This window comes from Chrysochloris asiatica, unplaced genomic scaffold (genome assembly GCF_000296735.1).
Source record: "Chrysochloris asiatica unplaced genomic scaffold, ChrAsi1.0 scaffold00123, whole genome shotgun sequence".
Lineage (NCBI taxonomy): Eukaryota > Metazoa > Chordata > Mammalia > Afrosoricida > Chrysochloridae > Chrysochloris > Chrysochloris asiatica.
In genome coordinates, this window is record NW_006408641.1 from 7328485 (window position 1) to 7338612 (window position 10128).

General features: G+C 40.0%; 1 pseudogene; it reads right to left on the bottom strand.

Annotated features, from left to right (window-relative positions):
• Window positions 1-7793: 7793 nt before the first annotated feature.
• LOC102828687 lies at window positions 7794-8787 on the bottom strand (annotated as a pseudogene).
• Window positions 8788-10128: the final 1341 nt, after the last annotated feature.

Here is a 10128-nt window from a genome sequence, read left to right on the forward strand (position 1 = left end):
TTTTTCTGGGAACCTGCTAGTAAAATTGCTTTCCCAATCAACCTGTACCTGGGGAGTGGGGGTGGGGAGGCGTCTTCAGCCATACCACCCTGAATGCGCTTGATCTCATCTATTCCTGGTGGTCCACGGTGAACATTAACCACTATGCAGCACATCATTGCCAAAAAGATCTGCTGGGAATTGATTGTGTGATACCCTGCGGCTTCCAGACCTCAGAAGAAAATAATTTCTCCTTTAGTGTGTATGGTTAGGTAAACATCAAGATTACAGGGACTGCTGTTAGGAAAGGCAACTTTAGAATTCAGCATGGATTCCAGACTCCATGGAGGTAAGACTTTAATGGAGGTAAGACTCCGCTGTCAGATTGCTCTATTCACACACCAAGTGTCTCTGATTTTAGACTCTCGTACTATGCCCTGCTGGCACAATGGGTTACCCTAAAGACACGAAAACAGGAACAAACAGAAGTCTGTACACCAATGCTCACTGTAGCACTATTCGCAGTAGTCAAAAGGTGGAAACAATCAAAATGTCCAGCAATAGATAAATGGATAAACAAAATGTGGCATATGCATAATAGAATAGTAATCGACTGTAAGGAGAAATAAAGTCCTGATGCATGCCACAATGTGGAAGAAACTTGAAATATTATGCTGAGCAAAATAAGTAAGTCACAAAAGAACAAACACTGTATGATCTCACTTAAAAGACTTAGAGCAAATATATACCACCGTTAAACGCAGTAGAATCCGTTCTGGCTCCTAGCAACCCTGAGTATGGTTTCCAAGGCTGTAAATCTCTTCAGGAGCAGAAAGCCCCATCTTTCTCCTGTGGAACAGCTTACCTTGTGGTTCGCAATCTAGTAGTTATCCTACAGAGCCACCATACTCCCCAAGCAAATATATAGAAACCAAAACTTATTAGTTGTTAACGGGGTGGAAGGGAGGAGGAAAGGGGAGTATTTGCTTGGGCAAACTTGAGTTTTCGTTAATGGTAATGGAACAACATAAAGAATGTTGTTGATGTCATTGCATTTAAATGCAGAAATTGTTATATTGGCAAACGTTTTACTGTGTAGATTTTTACCACAATAAAAATGGAAAGAAAAAAATGATGTGAATATATTGTAGAAAACTTGGGGAATACAGATTTATGAAAGAGAGAACACATAATCTCTTATATTCTTTAATCACTTGAAAATCACAGTTTGAATAAAGTTCTTTAACCTGATTTTTTCTCTCCTAAAAGTATGTCATGAAAAATATCCCTTGTCAGTATAATATCTTCAAAAATTTTAAATATTAATATAAATTCTCATCAAAGAATTGAACTATAATTTTATTTGTACCCTGATGGGCAATATCCAATTTTTGCTATTTATCATCTTTATATGGAGATCTTTGAAAACTAATTTTTCACCCTTAGGATAGATAGAGCCTTGGATATAACTTATGATTCAAAATATATCATCTTTTACACATATGTGGGGCTTCAACATTTCATGGGAAAAAATGGAATTAAGAGATAATGGAATTTTGAAAGAAAGACTGACAGGAAAAATACAAAACAATAATGGCAGTCCGACCGACTACTACAAGAACAAGCAAGTTGCTCGCCCAGGAGACATCAAGGCAAGTGGTCGGGTCCCCTCAGGGCAAACCTCCTTCCAAGACTAAGACTCAAGGGGAATACACAAGCAGGCATGCACTCTGACTGGTGACCACGTGTTGTTCACTGATAAGGGGAAGCGAGGGAAAAACAACAATGAAGCTGGAAGCTAAGTCCTACCACATTTAATAGACTCCTGTGAACCCAGGTGGAAACCTGGTTGGCCAGCAGTATGGCAAGACCTGGGGACTTCTGCGACCATAATCAGTGACATAGCCACAGAGAACTAGAGTGGAGAGTGAAGCATCCAGCTGATAAGAAGTGAGGGCATATGCACAAGAACACCCACACTTGCAGATAATACCCACTTGACCTGGCTTCAATGGCTGAATGATCAGAATTCAACCAGAAGAAGAAAGAAGAGGGGGAAAAAAAGAGTAATCTGATACAATTTGATGAACTTGACCTACACCTTTGGATGCAGTAGCTCAAAAGAAGGAACAAATCTTTCCAGCGAGGATCATTCCCAACCCCTCGATACACAAGGTAGACAGGGATGGGCAACTTGGACATTGGCTACCCAAAATGGAGGGGCTACAAAGGCAAGAAGTGACTGGCTTACAAGCTTTCAAGAAGGAACCTAGACCTAGGGGGTGCAGAGGAAGGTAGAATCTCCACTGAGTAGTAGTACCCAATCTGTCTGGGCAGGGCTGATGAAAGGAGATGGGGATAGGACTCTTGCGGTACAATAGTGAATAATTGCTATCAGGACTGACTGTGAAAGTTGGAAATGTAAAGGTGGATGTTTTGTAGCAAAAGGAGGGGAGTGGTTGACTTTGTAGTCTAGTAGCAGAGGTCCCTGGGACCATCAAGGGAGACGATCGGAATGTGGGAACCTACCCAGAGAAACAGTTACACCAGAGATGGAGGCAGAGATGATGACGTGGAGAGATGGAGTGGCTGGGGACTCTAGACCCAGAGAGGGAGAGGGTCTGTGTGCTGACGACAGATGGGCAGGCTGGGAGAGTATACACTTTGGTTGTTTGATGATGCATGGAGGGGATTGTAACCATGGCAATGAAACGATATACGATAGGATGAATATAAAGCTAATGTTCTCCCATGTAAACTGTCACATAATTCACAATAAAACATTTTAAAAAAAAAGATAATGGAATTTTTCCAAGAAATTTTTGAAACCACCTCATATTGTCAAATTATTTACAAAAAGCATTCTTACTAGTAATATGTAAAGGAGCTCTGGTGCATAGTGGGTTACATGCTGGGCTGCTAACTGCAAGGTCAGCAGTTCAAATCCACCAGCAGCTTGCAGGGAAAAGATGAGGTTTTCTGCTCCCATGAAGATTTACAGTCTCAGAAACCCCATACTCAATCGCTATGAGTCAGAACCAACTCAATAGCACACCACAATCACCACAAGTAATATATAAAATGTCCTTTCATCACATCCTCACTAGCACTAAAAATAGGTATTTTAAAAATTGTTTTTATGAATTGTCATATTAGAAATGGTATCTTTCGGTTTCAGGCTCCCTTGAAAGTGAGGGAAGTTTGAGGGCTGCTTCTTCCAAGGTCATCTTTAGGGACCTCTGTTCTTCCCCCAGGCATGTTTATGCCATATCTGATTGCACTCCTTCCTGATGGCTTTGGAGCTCTTCTTGCAGACTTTTATATTTTCCCATTCTAGCTGTGCTCTCCAAAGTCAGATGTTTTTCATTAACCAAGGCAATGTGTGTTACATGGTTAATCAGTAACCCTTTGCAGCAGGAAAAGGTGTTGAGTGGCACTATGGCACCCTGGAAAGTCAGATGCTCTTACTTCTGCAGAGCAGCTCAGAGAACTACCTCCACCTCTGCAAAGCTGTCCAGATATATCATACAGAGGAAACCAATACCAAGTCTTTTCTGGCGTAACTGAGGACAGCGTTTGAGGAAGTATCTTCTTAACGCAGATGATCAAGATGCTTAAAAGGGAACTTGGAGATCTTGCATCTGCACAGACTGTGAGTTATGTGGTCACTCTGACTGGTGACCATGTTGATCACTCATAAGGGGAAGTGAGGGAAAAACAACAATGAAGCTGCAAGCTAAGTCCTACCACATTCAATAGACTCCTGTGAACCCGGGTGGAGACCTGGTTGGCCAGCAGTATAGCAAGACCTGGGGACTTCTGGGCCCATAATCAGTGACACAGCCACACAGATGATGAAGCAGCACAGAAAGCAATGGGACTAGAACATCAGGGAATACAGAGAGGGACAACATACAGAGGTGACTGAGGAACAAGAAAACCTGACCTGGACCAGAATAACAGACAATTCTTTTAGCCACACCCTGACATGAACAGCTTATGCTTTCCCACTAACCTAAAGGTTGGCAGTTCAAACCTACCCAGTTGCACTGCAAAAGAAAGGGCTTACAATCTGCTCCCATGAAGCGTATAGCCAAGAAAACCCTGTGGGTGCTGAGTGAGATTAGTCAACCATATAAAGGACAAATTTTGTACGAGACAACTGTTGTAGCAGGTTAAAATTTTAAAACAGGAGGGTATCTTGATGAAAGAAACATTCTATGATGGTTACCAGGGGTGTGCAGGAAGGGAAAGTTATTCATGGACTAAAAGGTAAACACATGTTAACATGTGTAATGGGGCAGGCAATATACAAGGAGAAAGCTGGCAGAGGAAAGATGAAGCTAGCAGAAGGCAAAAGAAGGAACGCAAGAGGAAATAGAGATAAATACTGTTAACTGAAAATTCATGGAGGGGATCGCAATCATTTAATGAAATGAAATAGATTAATTGTTGAATGTCAGAATGGCGATCTGTTATATAAACCTTCTCTCGATTCACAATACAAGTTTAAAAGAAAAAGAAACCCCTGTGGAGCAGTTCTGCTCTGCAACACACTGGGTCACCATGGGTCAGAATCCACCGGACAGCGATAGATTCAGTGGGTGCTTTTTAGGTTGCTTTAACTTTAAAGAACATTAAGGATTTTAACATTTTGATTATTTATTTTTGTCCATTTAATTGTGAACACTTTCAAAGGACAGCCAAAAAGAATTTTACAGCGCACACCCACGTATCCACTACATAGGTAGTATCATTACGATTTTACTCCTTTGTGCTATCAAATATGAGGGGACTTCAAAAAGTTCATGGAAAAATTCCAGTATCTTTTCATTCCATTTTTTCATGAACTTTTTGAAGCCCCTTGGTTTCTGTCCAACCATTCATTACTCTGTCCATACATCATCAGTCTGCCTTATTTTTAAATGAATTTCAAAGTAAGTTGCTGACATTAATATGCTTCTACCTATTACAACAACAACAACCTATTTACTTAACCATGCTATTAAAAAACAAAAACAAAAACAAAAAAAGCATTTTGTTGTAGTTTGGGTGAAATTTTACAAAACAGATTTATTTTCCATCCAGCAATTTTCACAAATTTTGTTATGTGACATTAGCTTCAATCCCCATTACTCTTCTACTTTTCCCCAGAGTTCTCTGTTGCCATTCACCCATCTTTCCTGCCTTCTACACTTTGTTTTGGGGGGAATGCTGCCCTTTGGTTTCCTATGGTTGACTGTTCTGAGGAGCACTTTCTTCATGTATTACTGTTCTTTTTATAGAACTGCCTGTTGTTTGGCTGAAAGGTGATCTTCTAGAGTGGGTTCAGTTCCAGGTTTGAAAGGTGTCAAAAGACCATAGTCTCAAAGGTTACACAAATCTCTATCAAACCAGTGAGTCTGGTTGTTTTTTGTGATTTTGAATTTTGTTCTATATTTTCCTCCACTCTGTCCAGGACCTTCTATTGTGATCTGGGCACCATCTAGTTCTTCGGGACTCAGGATTGTGGAGGCTGTGCTTAGTGTGGTTCATAAGTCCTTTGGACTAATTGTTTCCTTGAGTCTTTGATATTTTTTTTTTACTTTTCTTTGCTCCAGATGGGAAAAGACAAATAGCTGCACCTTTAGATATCTGCTCAAAAGCTTTTAAGACCTCAGTCACTACTCAACAAAGTAGGACATAGAAAGAGAAAAAAAGTAGGAGGTAGAACATTGTCTTTCTGGACTATGTTATGCCAATTTACCTAAATGTCCCCTGAGACTATGGTCCTAAGCCCTCAAGCCCAATGACACAGCACCTCAAGTTTAAACATGCATTTTATTAACTAGAGTTCAATCTTTTTTATAGTTCTTTCATAATTTTGATGTAAAATGTGCATAGAGTCAAATGTGCAAATCTTTTATGTACCATTTCTTGCATTATAGCAAATGCATATACCTGGTGTGGTGCTGTAGGCTATGCACTCAACTGCTAACCACAATGTTGGCTGTTCAAACCCACCATTCAATCTTTGGAAACCCTATTCAGGGTCACTATGACTCAGAACCGACTCAGCACTTAACAACATACAAAACAAACTCCTATAACTATATAGAATATTACTATCAACCCTCAACATTTCTCACACCCTTCCTAGTCAATCTCTGTCCCCACAATTCCAGAGGCAAGCACTGTTCAGATTTTCTTCTACCATAGATTCTTTCTGTCTGATGTAGTACTTTATATAGGTGAAATCATATATTCTTACTCTTCAGTATAAAGTTTCTTTCACTCCAGCAAAGGCCATTTTATTATGTAGAATAAAACTGGCAAACTATGGGGCCTGCAGGGAGAAGAGATAAATTCTTCTCATTACACAGAATTTTAAAAGACAGTTGAGAACAACATTTGAAAAACTTAAAAGACAAGCAATACAAGTCACAAAGTGGGAAAATATGTTTGCAAAATACTTGTTTCCAGAATGTATGAAGAGCGTCTATAAATCAAGCACTTCTGCTCCTGAAAAGGTTTTTTTTAAAAAGCCTCGGAAACCCTAAATAGGGTCTTTGAGTTAGAACTGACTCCACGGCACTTAAAAACAAAATAAACCAATCAGAAAAAAAGAACTCAATAGAAAGATAAGCAAAAGACTTCTCAAAAGAGACCATTCAAATAATAAGCCTCCAATAAGCATGGTAGCGTAGTGGTTACGAATCGGGCTGAGAACCTCAAGGTCAGCAGTTCGAAACTACCAGCTGTTCTGTGGGAGAAAGATGAGGCTTTCTGCTCCTGTAAAGATTTACCCTGTACAGGGTCACTTTGAGTCAGAACTGGCTCCACAGCACATTACAACAACAACAACAAGTATATGAAAAGGCGCTTAAACTCATTAGTCATCAGGAAAATTAAAACCACGATGTACTAGAACTACAAAGACAGCAGAATGGTGAAAATGGAAAAGACTAAAAAAATCAAGATTTGGCTAGGAATATAAAGCAACCAGAACTACCAATTATCTATCAGCACAAATATTATGACACAAATATTTTGAGCGTCTGTTTGATAATGTCTACTGAAGCTAAACATAGGTTTACTTTTGTTGTTGTTAAGTGCTGTCGAGTTGGCTCTGACTCCTACCAACCCTGAATTTGCTGTTGAATCAGTTCTGACTCAGTGATCCTGTCTGTATAGGGTTTCTGAGGAGCAGCTGGTAAGCTTGAACCGTTGACCTTGCGGTTCAAACCAACCTTGCTGTTCAGCGCGTTAACCCATAGCGCCACACCAGGACTCCATTAGAAGGATGCAAAACAAAACAACAGTGAGATATCATCTCACACTAGCATTAACAGCGAAGGTGAAAAACAACAACAACAACAAAACAGAAAGCAACAAATGCAGATGAGGGTGTGGAGAGACTGGGACCCCTCTACATCGCTGGTGGGATGATAAAATGGTTCAACCACTTTGTTGTTGTTTGTTTGTCTTACACTGTAAACTTTGTTAAGTAGGGGAAATTCACATTAAAATAACATTATAAAGTACAGTATAGTATATTGTTAAGTGCCTTCGAGTCTGTTCTGACCCCTAGCAACCCACCAGCTGGTCCTCGGAAACTCTATACAGGGTCGCTACGGGTCGGAATCGACTCGACAGCACTTAAAAACAACAACCCTCTATTTTGTAAAATTATTTGTTCAAGAAGCTTCATATAATCGCATGTACCATTTTTCAGGTTGGCAATTTGGGAGTCATTTGGTTCCTAGAACAGCTACTGCTTCTGTTTCTGGTGTACCTTCAGGCTAGCTGCTTTTTTTTCCTGGTTGTACAAAGTTTTAATACACTGGATTGACTAGTTGTTGAGTCTTCTTATTGGTGAGTCTTATTGGTCCAATATGGACTCATTATTAGTATGAGGATGGTCAGTGCTAAAAAGGAAGAGGGCAAAATGAGGCAGATACAGAGTGTTGATAAAATCATTCCAGTGCCAAAAACACACCTGCCACATGTGGTATGTTAAAATCCTGTGGCAATGAAACATGCGAATCACTAGTCATTGATTTAATTTCCAAAACAGAGACTCTGACCAACCAGCCTTTAAAAGCATCCACGATATGCAGATGAAGGGGGTGCTCATCTCCAAGAGCAATGTGATCATAACTAGATAGTGACCAACTTTGAGACTGATCACTGATCCAAGAAATCCAAGAAAGACAAAGAGATGTTGGGCAACTAAAAACAAATCACATGTCTGGAAATGCAAGTTGGACAGGTGAATGGCTATATTTTCAAAGAAAAAGAATCCAGTTGCTGTTGCAACATTAAAACAGCACCAGTTTGCCGGTTCTGTGGTTTATTGGCATGAAGAACAGGGCCCACAAGCAAAGCCCACAGACCAGCAATAGTACTCTGAACACCAAAGACAGCACAAGTGGCTATAAGATTCCAGAAGATCTTTTCTTGGGTCTCTGATAATAGTGGTTATGTGCCGTGGAGTCAGTTCTGACTCATAGCAACCCTGTACAGGATTTCCGAGGCTGTAAATCTTTATGAGAGCAGAAAATCTCATCTTTCTCCCACAGAATAGCTGGTAGTTTCAAACTGCTGACCTTGGGGTTAGCAGCCCAATTTGTAACCACTATGTTACCAGTCTTGGGCCACTAGAGAGTTGTAAGTGGCATTCAAAGAGGAAGACAGCTAGTGGCAGACAACAAAGACATCCAAGTAAACGAAAAAGTCAGCTACCACTAGTGTTAAGTAAATTTTCCACGAAACATACTCCAAGTCAAAAATGCTTTTAGATGTGGTTCCATCACTTTCAAGATTCATTATCCTAAAATATATACCAAAGGAGTCTTGGGGTAAATTCGGAGCTTCTGAGCCAAATATTACTTCTTACCCAAGAAAATGAAGTCAAAGCAATTGTTTCTACGATCTTCATGCATTTATTGTCAATCTAAACTCCCCAACCAAGAGCGCAAGCAACAGCCCCATATGCCGCTTCTCTTCTGAGTGTGCATCTCCACTCCCATCAGCGCTTCCCAAGGACTCACATAAGACTCTCATGAGACTGCAAAATAGCAAGGTTATAGCTTAGCAGAAAATGCAGGCAAGCAAAATGCTGTTGGACTGCCTGTTTCAACCACTTTGGAAAACAGTATGATTCTTCCTCAAAAAGTTGGAAATAGAAATACCTATGGCCCAGCAATCCCTCCACAAGAAATACAAGATAGGACATAAGTAGATTTATGCACACCAGTGTTCATCGCAGCACTATACACAATAGCAAAATGATGAAGACAGCCTAAGTGACCCTCAATGGAAGAATGGATAAACAAATTTTGGTACATACACACAATGGGATACTATGAAACACTGAAGAATAATGATGAATCTTCAAAACCCCTCATACAATGGTTGAACCTGGAGGAAATTATGCTGTGTGAAATGAATCACAAAAAGACAAGCGCTGTATGAGACCATTATTGAAAAAGCTTAAGAAAATGTTTACATACAAAAAAGAAACATTCTTTGATGGTTACCAGGGATGAGAGGGAGGGGACAGTAATAATTCACTGATTAGAGGGTAGACGAATATTAGCTATCCCCTAACCTGTGAGTTACTGTCTCTTCCCTCCCACCCCTGGTAACCATCTTTTTATATGGAAACCATCTTTTTATATGGAAATGTTTTCTTAAGCTTTTACACTAATGGTCTTATGCAATATTTGCCCTTTCGTGCCCAACTAGTTTCACTCAGCATTGTGTCTTCAAGTTTCATATAAGTTATGAGGTGTTTAACAGCTTCATCATTATTCTTCAAGGTAGTATAGTATTCCATTGTGTGTATGTACCTAAGTTTGTTTATCCATTCTTCCACTGATGGGCACTTAGGCTGTCTCCATCTTTTTACTATTATGAATAGTGCTGCATGAGCATTCTTGGTATGCATATATCTACTCATGTTCTGGCTTGTATTTCTTGTGAATATATACCAAGTAGAGAATTGCTGTCATGCTGTGGTGGCTTGAGTTGCTGTGATTCTGAGGGCTATGCCACCGGTATTTTAAATAACCAGCAGCGTCACCCATGGTGGGCAGGTTTCAGATGAGCTTCCAGACAAAGACAAACTAGGAAGAAAGAGTGACGAACTATTTCCAAATCGTTAGT